This window comes from Carcharhinus amblyrhynchos, chromosome 3, assembly GCF_965287045.1.
Source record: "Carcharhinus amblyrhynchos chromosome 3, sCarAmb.v2.hapA, whole genome shotgun sequence".
NCBI lineage: Eukaryota > Metazoa > Chordata > Chondrichthyes > Carcharhiniformes > Carcharhinidae > Carcharhinus > Carcharhinus amblyrhynchos.
The window spans coordinates 112,924,560-112,939,414 of record NC_137326.1 but is presented as its reverse complement, the minus strand read 5'-3'; positions in this window follow the sequence as shown (position 1 = coordinate 112,939,414).

Sequence of the window (14,855 nt, the reverse complement as noted above, 5' to 3'; positions counted from 1 at the left end):
GGCTACACTTGGAATACTATGTACAGTTCTGGTCACCCTATTATAGAAAGGATATTATTAAACAAGAAAGAGTGCAGGAGATTTACTAGGATGCCACCGGAACTTATGGTTTGATTTATATGGAGAAGCTGGATAGACTGCGACTTTTTTTTCTGGAATGTAGATGACCTTGGCTGATCTTATAGAGGTCTATAAAATGATGAGGGGCATAGATTGGCAAGATAGTCAATACCTTTTTCCAAAGATAAGGGAATCTAAAACTAGAGGGCATAGGTTTAAGGTGAGAAGGGAGAGATACAAAAGAGTCCAGAGGGGCAATTTTTTCACAGGTGGTGGTGAGTGTCTGGAACAAGCTGCCAGAAGTAGTAGTAGAGGCAGGTACAATTTTGTCTTTTAAAAAGCATTTAGACAGTTACATGGGTACAATGGGTATAGAGGGATATGGGCCAAATGTGGGCAATTGGGACTAGCTTAGGGGTTTTAAAAAAAGGGCAACATGGACAAGTTGGACCAAAGGGCCTGTTTCCATGCTGTAAACCTCTATGACTCTATGGCTGTGCTGCTCTTAGCCAGCATTCAGATGACTTAAGGCCCGCTCCCTACCCTTACAGGCAAGGAATCATTTCTGCCAATTTTTTGTGCAATGACTGCATAACATAGCAGCTTTGAACTCACCCAAAAAACCGGTTTCAAGATCTCCCTTTTGCCCACCTGTCCTGGACTTAGTCTGTTTTGGTAAGATCGACCCCAAAATGTATTGCTACTGCTTATGAACTATCCTGGATGAATTATGTATAGGCCTACTTGTTTCCCTAAAGAGGCTATTCTAAAATTGGGCATAAGCCTCCATCATTAGAATTGTTTTGGCATCAGAAAACACATCACCTATAACTGCTTTACTTTATAGTACAATACTGCATCTAGGAGTGGAATAATATAAATGAGCTAGATAAGTGGTAAAACATCTGTGTTGCATGGTGTTGGGCATAGTTATGGTAGATATTATCAAGTTATTTGTAGCTTTAGTAAGTATTTATTGACTACTAGAATCTATTTAAATAGTCACTGTAGTGGTCCAAGCTACAAAATATCTCCATGCTTGCTTCTACACATGCCTTGTCTAACACTACATTGGCCCCTAGGAAGGGTCATGTGTTCTCATGCTTCACTGTGTGAGTGGCACTATACTCAATCCCACACAATGTAAGAACACAAGGAATAAAAGCAGGAGTAGGCCACCAGGCCCTTCAAGCCTGCCCTGCCATTCAATACGATCATGGCTGATCAGTGCCATTTTCTTATAGCCCTCGATTCTTCAATCTTCAAATATTTATCCACTTCCATTTTAAATACTTCTAATGATCCAGGTCCCACCACACTTGGGGTAAAGAATTCCAAAAATACACCAATCTTTGCATGTGAAGAAATTTCTACACACCTCAGTTTTAAATGATCAGCTTTTTATCATGTAGCTATGTCTCCTTGTTCAAAACTCTCCCACTAGTGAAAATACTTCACCATCTACCCTGTCAAACCCCCTCAGGATCTTATATGTTAACACTTTATGTGCCAGACTGCAATACTATACAATACTATATGCACCGCGCACCTCCCCCTCACCTCCCCAGTTCTGACTTTAAAGGTTCAAGCAGCCTTGAGGTCTTATAAAACTTTGCTATCTTATTATTGCTATTGGAAAAGAGGTAGACTCAGCCAATGCAGGTAATCTTTGTTGAATTGGAAGTTGTTCTGTCGTCTGGGTATCTCTTTATTCCGTTTTTTTGTTCTTTGGCATTGAATTGCTCTTTGTTGATTCCCCAATTGATAGATGACTGTTTTATCCTGTTTTTTATGGGGCAGGTGAACTTTGGGTTTGTCTCTGTGATTTTTTTTCTCTTCTTACTTTGTATGGCTGACCATGATGCAACTTTTTTTCTGTTGTGAGGGTGTGACTTTGTAGTAAGCTCACCTTTGCATTTGGCTGAGTGGTGTGTGCTGTCAATGGATGGCTGCTACTTGGTTGCAGTGTCATTTCTGGCACTGTCAGGCTGACTGGGGATTGCAGTCTCTGCTCTGTGATCTCAGGGTTTTTTAAAGTTAAAGTTTATTTATTAGTCACAAGTAAGACTTACATTAACATTGTAATGAAGTTACTGTGAAATTCTCCTAATCGCCACACTTCAGCATCTATTTGGGTCAATGCACCTAACCAGCAGGTCTTTCCAACTGTGGGAGGAAACCAGATCACCCAGAGGAAACCCACACAGACACAGAGAGAACATGCAAACTCCACACAGATAGTGACCCAGGGAATCAAGTCTGGATCCCTGGTGCTGTGAGGCAGCAGTGCTAACCACTATGCCACCATGCCACTCAGATCTCTATAACTGGTATTAGCGCTGGAGTTGAGGTTCTTCTTGTTGCTGTCGCTTCTCTTTATCATCATCAACTGGAGGTGTCATGGTAACCATCTGAGTGGCTGGTTGGTATGACTCATGAGGGACTTGTAGCACCCGTAATGAAAATGAATAAACGTGCTCTGTAAAGTGAGGAGACAATTCATCATTGAAGTTCAAGCTGAGAGGATCTTTCATGGTCGATCTCTTGGGAGCTTGATGTTCTATAATATACAACAGTGGCTGTCCTGACATCTTCTGCCATTTTGAGGAGATTCAGGGCTATACAGGTATCTCTGCTTATGTGAGAAGCAGACTGGTTACAGATGATACATCAGATTGAATATTTGTTTTCCACCATACTGTAATGATTCCAGAATCATGCCTGTAACCAGAAGTTGGATTTCTCAGGATTCAAAAGGTGTTATGTCTATTGTTCATAGCCATTGGTCACTTGGCCACAGTTCTTTGTCTGTGTCTCCTATGTCCAACATGGAGCTTGTGAGATGACCATTAACCAAGATATCCACAGTCTAGAACATAAATCCAGGATCTTTAACCTCAACCAAAAAGCAGGGTTGTGTATCCTCTTGGCGTACTGTCTTAACCTCATAAATCCTCTTGATATTTTGGCCAGAATTTTACTGGCACATCTGCCCGAGGCTCGTAAGATCTCCCCCAAGGCCAATGGAGGATGCTGTTCTGCCAGCCTTGCCCGCCCCTATGCTTGCTGGTAATATCATGGCCTTTGTGTTTTGATTTTTTGACTTTGCAGAGCTTTCCAAAATGTTCTATTTGGTTACATTGAAAGCATTGAGTTGACCTTGTCAGAACATTGATCAAGCCTGTTTGCTCCACACGGTTAGGGTATTGCTTCCGTTGGCCTTGAGTGTTCCTGTTTCTGTGCTGTTTAGCTAATGGAACAGTGGGGTTTACTAGGTACCATGGTTTGCTTTTTCCCTTTAATGTTGATCTCAAATGGATTTCAGATTTCCTGATCATCTGGGTAGCTTTTTCAAGGATTAGACTTCCTTTCATTTGAAGTATATCAGAGGCTGTAACTCCTGCAATTATCCTATAGAACGTAGAACATAGAACACTACAGAACAAACAGGTCTTTTGGCCTACAAGTTGCTCCGATCATATTCCTACCTACCAGGCCTATCTATAACCCTCAATCCCATTAAATCCCATGTACTCATCCAGAAATCTCTTAAAAGACCCCAACGAGTTCGCCTCTACCACCACCGATGGCAGCCGATTCCACTCACTCACCACCCTCTGAGTGAAAAACTTACCCTGACATCTCCTCTGTACTTGCTCCCCAGCACCTTCAACCTATGTCCTCTCATAGCGACCATTTCAGCCCTGGGTAATAGCCTCCGAAATCCACCCTATCTATACCGCTCAACATCTTATAAACCTCAATCAGGTCGCCTCTCAACCTTCATCTCTGCAGGGAGAAAAGACCTAGCTCCTTCAACCTATCCTCATAAGGCATGTCACCCAATCCAGGGAACATCCTTGTAAATCTCCTCTGCACCCTCTCAATAGCTTTCATGTCCTTCTTGTAGTGAGGTGACCTGAACTGCGCGCAGTACTCCAAGTGGGGTCCAACAAGGGTCTTATAAAGTTGCAGCATTATCTCCCAACTCCTAAACTCAATCCCTCGATTAATGAAGGCTAGAACACCATACGCCTTCTTGACCACATCCTCCACCTGCGAGGCCAATTTAAGAGTCCTATGGACTGGTCCTTGTGCTCCTCTACACTGCTAAGAGTCCTACCTTTGATATTGTACTCCTTCATCCCATTGGACCTGCCAAAATGGACCACTACACATTTATCCGTGTTGAAGTCCATCTGCCACTTCTCCACCTAGTCTTGCATCCTATCTAGTCTCGCTGCAACTTCTGACATCCCTCCAGACTATCCACAACACCACCAACCTTCGTGTCATCAGCAAACTTACCAACCCATCCCTCCACTTCCTCATCCAGGTCATTTATGAAAATGACAAACAGCAAGGGTCCTAGAACAGATCCCTGGGACACTCCGCTGGTGACCGACCTTCATGCAGAAAAAGACCCATCCACAACCACTCTCTGCCTTCTGCAGGCAAGCCAGTTCTGGATCCACAAGGCAACAGCCCCTTGGATCCCATGCCCCCTCAAGAAGACTTTTCAAGAAGTCTCGCATGGGGGACCTTATCGAACACCTTGCTGAAGTTTATGTAAACCACATCCACCGCTCTTCCTTCGTCAATGTGTTCAGTCACATTTTCAAAGAACTCAACTAGGCTCATAAGGCACGACCTGCCCTTGACAAAGCCATGCTGACTATTTCTGATCATACTAAACTTCTCTAAATGTTCATAAATCCTGTTCGTCACTATCCTCTTCATCAACTTACCAACCACTGAGGTCAGACGCACGGGTCAGTAATTTCCCAGGCTATTCCTGTTCCCTTTCTTGAAAATAGGAACCACGTCCGCAATCCTCCAATCCTCCGGAACCTCTCCCATCTCCACCGACGACACAAAGATCATTGCCAAAGGCTCTGCAATCTCTTCCCTCACCTCCCACAGTAACCTGGGGTACATTCCATCTGGTCCCAGTGACTTGTCTATCTTGACAGAATTTGAAAATTCCAGCACATCCTCTTTCTTAACGTCCACGTACTCAATCTTTTCAGTCTGCCGCAAACCTGCAGTAGAACCTCCCAGATCATTTGCCACTGTGAATACTGAGGCAAAGTATTCATTAAGCACCTCTGCCATTTATTCTGGTTCCGCACAGACTTTTCCCCCTCCACCTTTTATAGGTCCTATTCCTTCACATCTCATCCTTTTACTCTTCACATATTTGTAGAACGCCTTGGGGTTCTCATTAATCTTACCTGCCAAGGCCTTCTCTTGACCCCTTCTGGCTCTCCTAATTTCCTTTTTAAGCTCCTTCCTACAACCCGTATACTCCTCTAGATCCTTAACATCCTCTAGCTCTCTGAACCTTCTGTACGCCTTTCTTTTCTTTCTGACTAGGTTCATCACAACCTTTGTGCACCACGGTTCCCGTGACCTACCAAAACCTCCCTGTCTCTTGGAACGTTGTCATGCAGAGCTCCAGACAAACATTCCTTGAAAATCTGCCACCTTCCTTCAGTACTTTTCCCCAAGAACGCCTCCTTCCAGTTTACTTGTCTAATTTCCTGCCTGATGTCTTCATATTTCCCCTTACCCTAGATAAACAGCTTCCTAGCCTGCCTGATCCTATCTCTTTCCAACGTTGTCATGAAGGAGATAGAATTATGATCGCCATCCCCAAGATGCTCTCCCACCGAGAGATCCGACACCTGTCCAGGCTCATTAGCCAGCACCAGGTCAAGCACAGCCTCTCGTCTCGTAGGCTTATCCACATACTGTGTCAGGAAACCCTCCTGAACACACCTAACAAACTCCTCCCCATCCAAACCCCTTACCCTAGGAATATTCCAGTCGATGTTTAGGAAATTAAAGTCTCCCATCACGACAATTCTGTTATTACTACATCTCTCTAGGATCTGTTTCCCTAACTGCACCTCAACCTCCCTGTCACTATTGGGCGGCCTATAGAAAACACCCAGCAAAGTTACTAACCCCTTGCTGTTCCTAGCTTCCACTCACAGAGACTCTGTAGACAGTCCCTGCACGGCGTCCACCTATAGCCGTGACACTATCCCTGATCAACAGTGCCACTCCGCCCCCTCTTTTGCCTCCATCCCCATCCTTCCTGAAACATCTGAATCCCAGCTCCTGAAGTAGCCAGTCCTGTCCCTGAGACATCCAAGTCTCTGTAGTGGCCAACCCTGACGAGTTCAAATTTCATGTGTCCATAATCACAAGCTTTAGCCATTCAATACAACTCATTAATGAGGGAGTCACAAGTTTGTTAAACTTAGACCATTCGAGTGTTTAGTTACTTCTGAGGTTAATATAAGTGTCAAATGACTTTAAAATTTCACCAGATTTTGCAGATGGCTCATTGATTCCTTGTCTAGCTATCATATCATCAGTTATCGGGCCTACCAAATAAAACAGTGTGTTTACTTGTTCTGCTTCTACCTTTTTATCCATACATGCAGCAATGATGTATCTCAGGAATCTCTTTCTTCAAAGCCCCCAATTTTGTGATTGATCTAGAATTTAAATACGTCCAAATTGATCTAGAAGAGTGGATTTTTGATCTATCATTAAAGTTTTTAAATTGAAAGTTCAGAGTTACGAGATTTCCAAAAATCCAAGATGATGTAGCCATATGCTTCTTTACAAAGGCACTTGCCAGTTTTGGTGGGCTCCCACGTCAATGTCGTTCATGATCTCAGCATTTACAGTTTTTCAACAATGGCTGCCTAGAACAACTGTTTAGAGTCTTTCCTGCTTTAGCATGATGTTCTTGGGTATTTGAAGCATTGAATTCTAGCTTTTACTGAGTTTTTAGGGCAGCACGGTGGCACATTGGTTAACACTACTGCCTCACAGTACCAGGGACTCAGATTTGATTCCCGGCTTGGGTCACTGTCTGTGTGGAGTTTGCACATTCTCCCGCGTCTGTGTGGATTTCCTCTGGGTACTCTGGTTTCCTCCCACAGTCTGAAAGATATGCTGGTTAGGTGCATTGACCTGAACAGGCACCGGAGTGTGGCGACTAGGGGAATTTCAACGTAACTTCATTGCAGTGTTAATGTAAGCCTTACTTATGATTAATAAATAAACTTTAAAGCTGAAATCAGGAGATTCACCAAGGTGTTTACAGAGACAGGAAACATATTGGGAATTGATGCGAGTTGCCATGTTTATTTACTACCAACACATGCTTGTAGTACAGATTTAAATTGTTGAAGTATGCAAGGTTTTGCCAGTAAGTGACAATTATGACTTCTGATGAACTGCATACTAATATAAGATTGCATCATGTACTTCAGAAATCTACCAATACAAAATAATGATAAAATACAGGAATTCTGAAGCAGAGTCATCATTAAATGTTGTGTGTGAGTCATATCATCATGTTACTTTTTAAAACTTGTGAATGCAACTTTTACAAATCACCTTTTGCTGATTATCTAGGGTAAAATGTGCGGGTAGTGTTTTGCTCCAGTGTAGCTAATGCACAAAACCAATTCAATATGCATCTAAAATCACGATAGGCACAGTGATATACAGTGATGATACAGCATAATTTTTTCCAGTACCAAGTTATGGTACCTCACACAAAGCAGATGGAATATTTCATAATCAGACGATTAACACAATATCGTTGGATGCTGACATTTTGCTGTTAAGTAGCAGAGGATTATGCTGATGAAGTATTTGTCTGTAGTTTTCTTAGGGATAAGGATGGTATTTAATTGACATTCATGAACTGTACTAATGCTTTAATGGAAGGACAATGCAATTTGAGTTTATGTAGAGTAGATGTCTAACCGTACTAAAAGGGGCACAGTTTTATGTTAATGTAAGCAGTGAATCATTTTGCATTTCATTTTGAATTTTGTAATATAATTTATTTTCACAGCTTTGTATGCTATTCTTCCATTTGAATGCTTGTAATTTGTTTCTGGGATTATTTCTGACTCCCCCTGTGAGCGGGCTTTCCCATAGTGGGTGCAGCAAAACATCGGACACTGGCAGGATCTTCTGGCATTGCTTGGCCTGCCTGCTCAACTGCCATGGGGAGGGAGGGTTTGGTGGGGGGGCAGAGAGAGAGAGAGAAGAGGGGTCCAACTTCAATGGGACCAAAAGATTCTGGCAGCGATTTCCAGATCCACACATTTTTTTAGATGGAAACATTTTTCCTCACATCCCCTTTTTTTTCCTGTCAACTCTATCTATGCTGCTCAGTGCCTATCTTATACTTAATGCCCCTTATTTTGAACAGTAGCAGAAAAGGAAACATTTTCTCTACATTTTTCAAACCCTTCATGGTCTTAGAATCCCTACAATGCAAAAGGAGGCCATTTGGCCCATTGTGCCTACAGCAACTCTCTGGTGGAACACCTTACCCAAGCTCACCGCAGCCCCCCCCCTCCATTCCTGTAAACCTACACATTTACTATGCTAATCCCCCTTACCTATAAATCTTCGGACACTAAGGGGAAATTTCGCATTGCCAGTACACCTAAACTGAACATCTTTGGCCTGTGAACAGTGAATGCACAACTCAGGATAGTCAGGGTGACTCGGCTTGAAGAGTTTCAGAACAAACAGAAAACCAGTTTTCTGAGGAAATGCTGTGATATTACAACCACAACAGCTTGGATGTATTTGGTAATAGAATGTCCCAAGGTGTTTCCTGAGAGCATTATCAAATCTTAATGACTAAATGAAACAACAATATTTTTTCTCCTTTTTTTAGCTATTTCATATTTCTACACTATAAAATTGATCTGACTGGGTTATCAAGCTAGTGACCTGTCCCCTAGCTTTGTAAATGTCACTCTGCAGCTGATGATGTGTTTGGGGGAGGGGTAGTGTGAAATTACAGGGAGGGGATTTCCTCTGGGTTTCTGCCTGTCCTGATCACATAGTAATTGTACGCTGGGATGGGAAAGGCCTGATAGGAAGCCTGCCCTTGCCCCAGTGAAGGTTCTTAAGTGCAAATAATTGCCGCAAGAGCTGTTTCCTGCCTAGCCTCAATTTTTAGGGCTGGCAAGAACCTTGATCCTCCATGAGTTCTTGCCTGGTAAAAATCAGTGTTAGATCTCAATTGGAAGGTGAGGAGGGGTAGCCCTTCTGACTGGGGGCACCTTCCCTTTAAGATCTGATGACCTCTGGACTACATTCCTCATCCACTTGCCTCTCCCCAGGACCACAATCAAGCCTTCTCTACCCTCCCCGCTCTTGGAACCCTTACACTTACCTTGTCCTCTGGCCCCTGCACTTAGTCTCAGACAGATTGGTGTAGTTCCTCTGTGTTTACTGATTGACCGGCAACTCTCTAAGGTGGGACTTCCTTCTGAGCAAGGGGTAGAACCCCACCTACTGCCAATCAATTGTCATTGAAGTGTAAATGAACTGCCGTGCAGTTGGCGTTGGCAGGGATGTGTTCCCCACTGATTGTGGATGGTGGGAGGCAAGCCCCTGCCTTCTAAAAAATTCAGCTTTTTGTTGCAAAAATGTTCAACAGTGAAGTCAGCTGCTGAGGAGAATGGAAAATGCATGAGCCCCTGCCTAAGCCAATCTGGCCATAAGAGCTTTGCTGAGACGTGTTTTGGGGACAACCTTGACACGGTATTGGAAAGTTAAATCTTGCAAATAACAGAATTGAGTGGGCTCAGTATACCTCACACTGATAATGCCATCTACTCCTGTTAAAATTCTTCTGATGCAATCCTAATCGAGTCAATTCCTCCTCATAGGTCAGTCCCGCCATCCCAGAAATCAGTCTGTTAATCTTCTCTGCACTCCGTATAGAGCAACAACATCTTTCCTCATATATAGAGACCAAAACTGCCTCGCTGTATGTTCCCCCAAATTAGGAATTATTCCCTTGCCAGCGTGATGTCATACGATGAGGTTTCCAATTGCTTTTTGAAAATGGGATCCAGGTGAAGGGATGCACAGCTGATGATAGCCTCAGGGAAAGGGAGGGAAATGCTTGGGCAGTACCTTGGCACTGCTCCCTGTCACCCTAGCTGTGCCCAAGGCACCCTGGGAGCGGTGCCAAGGGGTGGGGCTCTAGGGACCTCCATGGAGGAGTGTCCTCTTATTATTTTTATCATAGACCCATTCTCCCATGTCTGCATGAGTTTCTTGTGGGTGCTCAGGTTTCCTCCCACAGTCCAAAGATATGCAGGTTTGGTTGATTGGCCATATAAATTACCCATTAGTGTCAGGGGGACTAGCAGGGTAAATGTGTGGGGTTATGGGGATAGGGCCTGGTTGGATTGTGGTTGATGCAGACTTGATGAGCCAAATGTCCTCCCTCTGCACTGTAGGGATTTTATGGTTTCTATGGATCCTATGTTATGAGTGAGAAGCCCATCACAAAGCTAATGATCGGGTGTCGCAAATTGATCAACAGATTGTGTTGATTCACAATTTATGGACTATCTTTTCCTCAACAAAGGTTGCTGGTGGATTTGTACATTAATCATTTAATGAATCATTCACATGCTGTTTTGCTTCTCAGCAAACTTTGGTCCATTGCATCCAGATAGCACTCAGCTCTGTAATGTAAAACGTTTGCTGAATCTTAACAGACACCTTCTTGCCCAAGCACTGTATCATGCAAAGAGTGCAATATTGGGGTGGAACTGTGAGAGATTTATATTTACCTAAGGTTATAAACGATAATATTGAAAACCATGTCACCTTGAGTTGTACAAATGTAGGTTGATATCCAAGAGTGAAAGAGTCATCAGCTACTGACAGTCAAAGGAACATCAACAACTTATTCTCCAATACTAAAAATCACTGAAACAGCATGTGTTCAGTATATTAGAAAGACTGCAAAAGGATGATGAAATGTTAAATTAATTATTGTGAGTCTACGCTGGATAACATTCATTTACTGCATAACCCAACAGCAAATAATGATCTTTTATCCAGTTCAAAATATCCAAACAATGATTTAAATAACAGGATCAAAATATCATTTCTGTTTGACCTGATTTCCTAAAGCAGTATTTCTCAAACAGTAGAATTGGTATATTGTATTGTGGCTAACTTGACAACTTCTATGAGTATCTATGTATGACTTATAGATGAAAATGCTGTTATTAAAGTAATACTCAACAAATTCTGTATTCTTACTTTAATCTGTGTTTACGATGACATTTCAGTAAATTACATTTTTAATTAGGAAGTGATGGTAAGCACAAATTTCAAAAGAAATTCAGTAATCCTTTGGTACAGTTAATCTAATTCCCATAGTTACAGTACTCGGATGGAAAAGCATTAAAATTTATATTTTTGCAAAAATTATAAAGAAAATACTCTTCTAAATGGATTCAAGTGCATGTTTCTGAAACGTTTTTGTGTAATCTATTCCACTTTGTAAATAAAAAGAACTACTTACCATATATAATTTTCAGTTAAGCACAATATTTTATTCACTGACATCTAATATTGCTAAAATCAAACTCACAGTAGATTCGATTTGGCAAACAAGTATTAACATTAAAAATGATGTCCAGTATATACCAGTGCTGAACCTTAGTGGGGAAGTAGTAGTTTGTATGAATATGTAGATATAACTTACACTTTCCAATGCAAAACTCATTTACTAAAATTGTAAATAATGGAATGTGTTTATGAAATGGAAATGTAATTGTTACATGAAATCATTTACTAGAATGTGCTCTCTCACAATCCTGTGAGGTGTCAAAGCAATCCCACCAAAGAGGCTTGTAAGGGTATAGTGATAAAAATAATTTCTGTTGATCTGTGCAGCTTTGACCTTCAAGCAAAAAATTGTATGATAAATGGCTTTAAGATTAATATATGCATATTTTTCAGAAAATCCATTTTGTGAATATGCAAACAGTTTGTAGGAGTAAATTGTGCCAAAAAGATACTCACAGAATGTAGCTAACTCATCGTGATTGCTGTGAGTGAATATGGTAGAACAACAGGATGCTAATCTGTTACTATTATGTAAATATACCTGAATGTCAACTTGATTTACTAGTAACCCAGAAGGTGTCGGCTCAAGCCTTACATCAGGGCTTGCAATGTAGGGGGCGATTCTCCCAAAAGTGCTGAATTGGTGGGAAAACTGTTTTTTAAGTTCAGCTTAAGACCTGAATCTCCACACTCTGAGTACTGTAAAGGTGACAATTGGGAATCTCATTAAAAACCCAGGGGGTCAGGGCCTATTCAGTCTGGAGTCTGACAGTTTTGGAACTCTGCGCAGGCGCAGTGGTCCTGATCTGTCAGACTCCCCATTTGCTGGTCAGCTTGATCGCTGGCGAGCCCAGAACCCCCACAGAGCTGCCCCTGCCCGTCCAACCCCTCCTATGACCCATTTGCGGCCCCCCAACAATTCCCGGGCCAGCCCCGACCCTTCCCTGCCTGATGTCCAGCTTGCCCCCCATCCCCCCAGCAGTGGTGATCCCCCCACCCTCCTTACCCCAGCAGACCATTCCCCCTGGGGTCAGACCCCCCACGGGAGGCAGGGCCCCCTCCGGCAAACCAACCCCCCCAGCTCACCCCAATCCCTGCCTCCCTCCAGCCCAAACCAATTCCAATGCAGAGTGGCAGTGGGACTCCACACCCCCACCAATTGTACCTACACCCCGCTTCCAGTAGGCCCTGTCCTCTTGGCACTGCACTATGCCCATGGACAGAGACAAGGTACACCCTGGGCATGGGTACTTTGCCCCTTGGGCAGAGCCAGGGGCAAAGTTGAAAATTGAGTTGGCGAGGAAACTGGCCACATAGTCATATAAGGAGTATGGTAGGGGGCTGAGGACACAGCCATGTGAGGCATCAGTGTTGAGGGTGGTCTTGGAGGAAGTGTTGTTGCCTATCCTTACTGATTGTAGTCTGTGGATTAGGAAGTTCAGGATCCAGTCGCAGAGGGAGGAGCTGAGGCCCAGGCCATGGCATTTGGAGATGTGTTTTGTGGGAATGATGGTGTTGAAGGCTGAGCTGTAGTCAATAAATAAAGAATGACATTGGTGTCTTTGTCACCTGTGTTCCAGGGTTGAGTGCAAGGCCAGAGAGATGGCGTCTGCTGTGGCGGTAGGCGAACTGTAATGGATCCAGGCAATCTGGGAGGCTGAAATTGATTCGTACCATGATTAACCTTTCAAAGTATTTCATAATGAAGTAGATGTCAGAGTCACCGGATGATAGTCATTAAGACATGCTGCCTGGCTTTTCTTTGGTACTGGGATGATGGTTGTCATGTTTAAGCAGATAGGGACCTCAGATTGTTGTAAAGGGAGGTTGAAGATGTCTGCTAATACTCCTGCTAGCTGATTCACGCAGGATCTGAGTACTCATCTGGGTATCTCATCCGGGCCAGTCGCTTTCCGTGGGTTGTCTTTTGAGAAAGCTGCTCTGACGTCTGCAATGGCGACCTGAGATATAGTTGCACCCGGGGTGACGGGCATGCTCTTGTTGACCTCTTGCTCAACACGGGCATAGAATGCATTGAGTTCATCAGAGAAGTGTGTGTTGGAGCCAGCAATTTACATGCATTTAGTGTTTAGTAATTTAGTATTTTTTTCGTTAGTTCCTGAGATGTGAGAATCACTGGCAATTATTGCCAACATTTATTGCCCAGCTCTAATTTCCCTTGAGAAGGTGATAAACCACCTTCTTGAACTGCTGCAATCTATGTGGTGTCAGTACAACTGCAGAGCTAGGACGGACCCCATAACTTTGACTCAGCGACAATGAAGGAGCGACAACATATTTCTATGTTAGGATGGTGAGTGACATGGAGGAGAACTTGCAGCTGGTGGTGTTCCCATCTTTCTGTGGTCTTCATTCCTCCAAAAAAAGAAAAACTTGCATCTATAAAGCACCTTTCAATGATCACATCACATGGGGTTTGTAGCCAATGAACTATATTTTGAAGGGAGTCACATGAAAGGTAAATTACACTGAGCAAAGTCCCACAGACAGCAATGACCTGTGAGAAATTAGAATGTTCGCTTTATGACTATCGCTTGCACCTTAACGTCTTCCAAGATTTTGAGGTCAGTGGATGTTACTTTGGTTTTCGCGTGGAACAAACCCTGACTCATCTAAGGTGCTGGTAGGACAAGCTGCACGTGGTTGGAAACAGGACACGTGCAAAAGGTAGAGTAAAGTCTGGAAATTGAAGGCAGGCAAAGGATGGAGCAGAAGCTGGACAGGAAAGGCAGTTTAAGAGCAGAAGATTGAGGTACAGTGGAGAATTGGCTGGACAGGGGATACAGACGAAGGGTGAAGCAGAGGCTGTACAGAAGAGGGAAGTAAAAGTTGGAATAGAAGTTGGATAGAGAAGGCAAGCAAAGAGTGGAAGAGAGGGAGGCTGTCCCATATAGGAAGGACACTGCCCAGAGAAGGAAGAACTGTTTGTGGCAGGGAAAGAAGCAGCACGGGAATGAAAGGGTGAAGTAACGTGTGATAGAGGGAGCTGCCTTTTTTGTTGGGTCTGAGGGTTGTGTGGCTAGCTGGGGAAGGGAATTCATAACAGGAACAGTGGTAGAATGATGGTTCTAGAGGTGGGATCAGTGTAGTTGACAGTGGGGCTCTGGGTGTTGAATTGTACAGGACAGCAGAAGGAACATCCACAGTGGGAATGTTGAGTGGGATGGAATAGGGTAGTATGTCCAGTGTGATATTTGGGTAGATTTCATGGGAGGGCAGAGGGTTTGGAGTAAAGGGGGAATGGTGGGGGAAGTAGAAATGGACAAAATTAGTGGTTTAGAGATCTGCAGGGTTCAGGATCAGGATCAGGATCAGGTTGAGCATTGGGATGGTAA